Below are 7242 nucleotides of genomic sequence, written 5' to 3' on the forward strand. Positions count from 1 at the left end.
TATATATATATATATATATATATATATATATATATATATATATATATATATATATATATATATATATATATATATATATATTTTAAAAAAAAAGTGTGAAAATTAAAATACTTATAGAAATTAAGGAATTATATTTTCTCCGGAGTAAGTTTTCCTACCAACCAAATAAGATAAATTTTGTGTTTACTTAAATTTGAAAAATAAATTCTTGCAAAAATTTATTTTCAGAAACTGAATGGGGGATTGGTGATTTTCATTTTTTTTATGGCACTAAAGTTCCACTAGAGAAAGAGAACTTTAATTTAAAGTGGAATTGAGCTGGCTATTGGATATGGACATCAACTTGAAAATGATAGATGGCGAAATTATATTGAGGAAAATTGGACCACTAAATAATCATAAAGCGCACCAGTCTCTTAGTGACATACTATATATTAAACAAACTTCAAAAATTATGTTGGACCACCGTGGAATGTGGACAAAATTGTTTTTTTTTTTTTAAAAAAAAAACTTAATTAGAAGTAGATGTATTAGGTTCGATTGAGAATGTAAGCTACCTTAGTGTTTTGTTATCTTTTGAGAATGTAAGCTACCTTAGTGTTTTGTTATCTTTTGAGGTCTTACTTGACACAAACTAGATTAGTTCTGGTGTATATAAGAAAATGTTTTGTTACCATTTGAGATCTTATCGACATGAACGAGATTAATTCCGGTCCTGGTGTAGTAGACTAATAGTGTATTATGACTGAGATCGAAAACCTGTGGTTTGTCAGAAAAATGTTGGACCAAATATTAAAAAATGAAAATTTTAAAAGGTCTAATTAGAGACCAAAAATTAAAAATTTAAAGAAGTTTTAAGCTATTATTATTATTACTCCGTATTATTATTTTTTGTGATAAAATTTAATTGTTTAAACAAGTATGGATTAGATGAGCACTCTACCAAGTATCAATGATGGACTCTTGGAAAGTTAATTTCCAGGTATGGGAAGATGAGGTCCACAAAAATTGACACAAAGGAAAACTTTTGTACTCTGTATTTCTTTTTTATTAATTTAAACAATATAATAAATTTCTTATTTTCAATGTCAACAGACACTTCTGTATTTTGTATAGTTTATAACTATTTATGTTATTTAGATTGTATCAAATAATATTTATGTAAGAGCGCAAATAAGCTAGGCTGAGCTTTAATCTAGGTAAGTTCAAGTTTGAGTTTGAAATCTATATATATATAATAACAGAAGTGCCTGGACCATTTTTCCCTCCCAAACTCTCAGGGGCATTTTTGTAATATCAAATATTTGGATAAAAAATCATTTAAAATTAAAATTAATTATACTTTCCTTTTATAACCTTTTGCTTTACCATTTGTGCTATATATATCACCATACTCTCCCTTTCTTGTCTCACAAATATTATATTCTAATAAGCCACTAAAATAAACTTAAAACACATCTCAGTCTCCCTATCTTTCGTTTCTCTCCTCTATCTCTCACCTTCCAGATCTGATCTCACCACATAAAAACACAATGAAGAAGAAAGCCCGGAAGCGCAATCGTTCCACCATCGAAGAAGAAGAAGAAACCAGATTTGCTCTCACGACGTCGTTCCAGATATGATCTCACCGCTACACGGTTGCCATTACATCAAAGAAGAAGAAGAAAGCTCGATCGCCGTTCTTGAGAAATATGTTTTGTTGCATACATTTCTTCTCCAACCAAGCATCCTCTCCACCAAATCCACATACATACATTTCTTCTTTTTTTTTTTTTTTTTCTTTTTTACGAATTTAGTCATACAGATTATTTTTCGCTCATCAACAAGTTAAGATTTCAAGATTAATTACATTCATGTGTTTTATATATTGAAAAATTAACTTTCAAAATGTAAATCCTTTTTTATTTTTTAAAATCTTTAAAAATTTATTTATCATTCCGGACAATCACGTGTCAGTGTGTCACATGTTGAATTTAAAAAAAAAATAAAAAATGTAACTTTGCATACACAAAACACTTTAAAATTAAAGACTTAATAATGAACCGTGAACACCAGACTCCTTCTCCGACAATCATGTTTGTCAAATGAATTTAGAATAAATTAAATTAAAAAATTCATACAATTAATTAATAAATTTATAAAAATAAAAAGATACATACAAATAATTAATTAATTTTATTTACAATTATAATTATTATTATAATTAAAAATTAAAGAATTAAGAAACTAATTGTAATAATTGTCCATACTTCATATACACTAATAATTATTATTCTATACAGATATTTCTATTTTTCAAAATTAAGTAATTAATTAAATAGAGTTTAGTATAATTAGGGAATTATTATTTTGCTAAAATTAATGAATTAATTGTAGTAAAACTAATAATAGTCATATTATTACACTAACAATTATTATTCAAATTAAGCTAATAATTATTCATAATACTATACAATTATTACTATTTTATGAAATTAAAGAATTAGTTGAATAAATTTTAATAAAATTAAGAAATTATTATTTTGCTAATTGAGAAATTAATTATAGTAGAGCTAAAATGGTCAGATTAGTATACTAATAATTATTATTCTATTTACGCTAATAATTATTCATATTACTATACAATTATTAGTATTCATATGGTAATTAATAGATTGTTTTTATATATGGTAAATAAGTTAATAATTAGACAAATTACTATACATATATTACCAATTAAGTCATTTCTTACCTTTTATTAGGTTTTCCGTAAAATAAAAATTCGACATATTAATATTCGAAATGATTGTACTATAATAATATTAAGAAATAAGGTATTAAAGAATTAATTTTAATTAATCAAATAATGATCCAGACTACAAAAAATATCATTACACCATTTAACACTTTTTAATAGGTTGTTTTTAAATATGGTAATTAAGTCAATAATGAGATAAATTACAATACATATATTACTAATTAATTAAATAATGAACCAGACTCATATATAGTTATATACTAAACTCACGAAACTTACTATTTATTGTTTACCTCATTCTAGAACGATATATATATATACATACTCACATACTTACATATTTTAATTGAAAAGGAATTTAACTTTAGAAACAAAAATGACAAGTTGGATATTACTTAAGATTTTACCATGTATTAAACTCTAAATAATTGTGCTAAACTAATAAGTTAAGATTTCAAGATTAATTACATTCACGTGTTTTATTGAAAAATTAACTTTTAAAATCTAAATCCTTTTTTATTTTTTAAAATCTTTGAAAGTTTATTTATCATTCGGGACAATCATGTGTCAGTGTGTCACATGATGAAGTAAAAAATAAAAAATGTAACTTTGCATACACAAAACATGAAGTAAAAAATAAAAAATGTAACTTTGCATACACAAAACAATTTAAAAAAAATAAAAAATGTAACTTTGCATACACAAAACAATTTAAAAATAAAGACTTAATGAACCGTGAGTACACAAAACAATTTAAAAATAAAGACTTAATGAACCGTGAGCATCGGAAACAATTTAAAAATAAAGACTTAATGAACCGTGAGCATCGGAGAGACTCCTTCTGCGACAATCATGTTTGGCAAATAAATTTAAAATAAATTAAATTTAAAAATTCATAAAATTAATTATTACATTTATAAAAATAAAAAGATACATACAATTAATTAATTAATTTTATTTACAATTATAATTATTATAATTAAATAATTAAAGAATTAAGAAATTAATTGTAATAATTGTACAGGCTTCATATTAATACACTAATAATTATTATTATATACAGATATTTCTATTTTCAAAATTATGTAATTAATTAAATAGACTTTAATATAATTAAGGAATTATTATTTGACTAAAATTAATGAATTAATTGTAGTAAAGCTAATAATGGTCATATTAGTACACTAACAATTATTATTCAAAATACTATACAATTATTACTATTTTATGAAATTAAAGAATTAGTTGAATAAATTTTAGTAAAATTAAGAAATTATTATTTTGCTAATTGAGAAATTAATTATAGTAAAGCCAATAATGGTCAGATTAGTATACTAATAATTATTATTTTAATTACGCTAATAATTATTCATATTACTATACAATTATTAGTATTCATATGGTAATTAATAGATTGTTTTTATATATGATAAATAAGTTAATAATTAGACAAATTACTATACATATATTCAGTGTTGCAAAAATCGCGCCTAGGCGCTAGGCGGCGCGCGGCCGCGTCGAGGAAGGCCGAAATCGGCCTCCTCCGCGGCCGGGCGCCTAGCCGGCCGACTAGGTGGCACCTAGGCCGCCTAGGCCGCCTGGCCGGGCGCTTGGGCCGCCTAGGGCGGCCGGCTGTTTTTTTTTTTTTGTTTAAATTAAAAAAATTATAAATATGAAACATTTAAACTATTAATGTTATAATGTATTAACTAATACTCTAATAGTCTAATAATAAGTAATAACTAATAAGTAATAACTTAATAAAATAATACGTAATAATTAAATTAAACTAATAAGTAATGAACTAATAATTAATAAATAATAACTAATAAGTAATAACTTAATAAGTATTAAATATTTAACTATTAAAGTGTAAAGGCTTACAATATTAAACACTTTACAATTATTAACTCTTAAAAAAAAAAAAACCTAGGCGGCCTAGGCGCTATGCGCCCCCAGGCGCCTAGCGATTTTTGCAACCTTGCATATATTACTAATTAAGTCATTTTCTCACCTTTTATTAGGTTGTCCGTAAAATAAAAATTTGATATATTAATATTCAAAATGATTGTACTATAATAATATTAAGAAATAAGGAATTAAAGAATTAATTTTAATTAATAAAATAATGATCTAGACTACAAAAAATATCATTACATCATTTCACACTTTTTAATAGGTTGTTTTTAAATATGGTAATTAAGTCAATAATGAGATAAATTACTATACATATATTACTAATTAATCAAATAATGATCCAGACTCATATATAGTTATATACTAAACTCATGAAACTTACTATTTATTTTTTACCTCATTGTAGAACGATATATAGATACATTATACATACTCACATACTTACATATTTTAATTGAAAAGAAATTTGACTTTAGAAACAAAAATGACAAGTTGGATATTACTTAAGATTTTACCATGTATTAAACTCTAAAGGAATAAGGTTCAAATTGGTCACTGAACGTAACCTGAAAAGTGCAATTAGATCATTAAACCAAAAAAAATGCAATTAGGCCACTAAACACTCCAAACGCGTGCAATTTCACTTGATAGCAGGTTACCATCCATTTCATCATGTTACTTTCTAATGTGGACGGTGAGTTGGCATTTTAAAACTTGTTACTTTCTAATGTGGACGGTGAGTTGGCATTTTAAAACTTTTTTCTTTCTAATGTGGACGGTGAGTTGGCATTTTAAAACTTTTTTCACAAAACAACTTTCGCTTATGATTTTGTTTAAAACTTTTTTCACAAAACAACTTTCGCTTATGATTTTGGATGAAGATTTCAATTGTTTTGTGAAAGAAGTTGACTTCCCGTAAATAATAATAAGAATAATAATAATAATAATAATAATAAATAATTTAATTAATTAATTAATTAATTAAATTTGATTTATCTGCAAGTTTCCTATCAAGGTAACATGGGTATTATTAAGGGGGGAGGGGTGGCCGCTGGTGTGTGTGTGTTTTTTTTTTTTAAATTTTTCTATTTAAATAATGTGTGTGTGTTTTTTTTTTTTAAATTTTTCTATTTAAATAATTTATTATTAAAAATTATTTTAAAATTTTTCTATTTAAATAATTTATTATTAAAAATTATTTTAAAATTTTTCTATTTAAATAATTTATTATTAAAAATTATTTTAAAATGTCACTATTTAAATAATTTATTATTAAAAATTATTTTAAAATGTCAACTTACCGTCCACGTAAGTAAGTAACCTGATGAAACTGATGTTAACCTGCTATCATGCGAAATTGCATACATTAAGAGTGTTCAATGGCCTAATTACAATTTCAAGTTATGTTCAGTGGCCAATTTGAACATTATCCCAACTCTAAATAATTGTGCTAAACTAACAAGTTATTAAGATTTCAAGATTAATCACATTCATTTGTTTTATTGAAAATAAAGACTTAATGAACCGTGAGCACCGGAGCGACTCCTTCTGCGACAATCATGTTTGGCAAATAAATTTAAAATAAATTAAATTAAAAAAATTCATACAATTAATTAATAAATTTATAAAAATAAAAAAATACATACAATTAATTAATTAATTTTATTTACAATTATAATAATTATTATAATTAAAAATTAAAGAATTAAGAAACTAATTGTAATAATTGTCCAGACTTCATATTAATACACTAATAATTATTATTCTATACAGATATTTCTATTTTTCAAAATTAAATAATTAATTAAATAGACTTTAGTATAATTAAGGAATTATTATTTTGCCAAAATTAATGAATTAATTGTAGTAAAGCTAATAATGGTCATATTATTACACTAACAATTATTATTCAAATTAAGCTAATAATTATCATAATACTATACATTTATTACTATTTTATGAAATTAAAGAATTAGTTGAATAAATTTTAGTAAAATTAAGAAATTATTATTTTGCTAATTGAGAAATTAATTATAGTAAAGCTAATAATGGTCAGATTAGTATACTAATAATTATTATTCTAACTATGCTAATAATTATTCATATTACTATACAATTATTAGTATTCATATGGTAATTGATAGGTTGTTTTTATATATGGTAATTAAGTTAATAATTCGACAAATTACTATACATATATTATTAATAGTAATTTTCTCACCTTTTATTAGGTTGTCCACAAAATAAAAAATTTGACATATTAATATTCGAAATGATTGTACTATAATAATATTAAGAAATAAGGTATTAAGGAATTAATTTTAATTAATCAAATAATTATCCAGATTATACAAAAAATATCATTACACTATTTCACACCCTTTAATAGGCTGTTTTTAAATATGGTAATTAAGTTAATAAAGAAACAAATTACTATATATATATATATATATATATATATATATATATATTACTAATTATAATCGATCCAAACTTCATATTAGTGTATACAGAAATTATTATTTTTATAATAATTACAATTAAATTATTTTTAACTTTTCCCATACTTATTTTAGTAATAATATAAT

The sequence above is a fragment of the Ipomoea triloba genome, chromosome 8, assembly GCF_003576645.1.
Source record: "Ipomoea triloba cultivar NCNSP0323 chromosome 8, ASM357664v1".
Taxonomy (NCBI): Eukaryota; Viridiplantae; Streptophyta; class Magnoliopsida; order Solanales; family Convolvulaceae; genus Ipomoea; species Ipomoea triloba.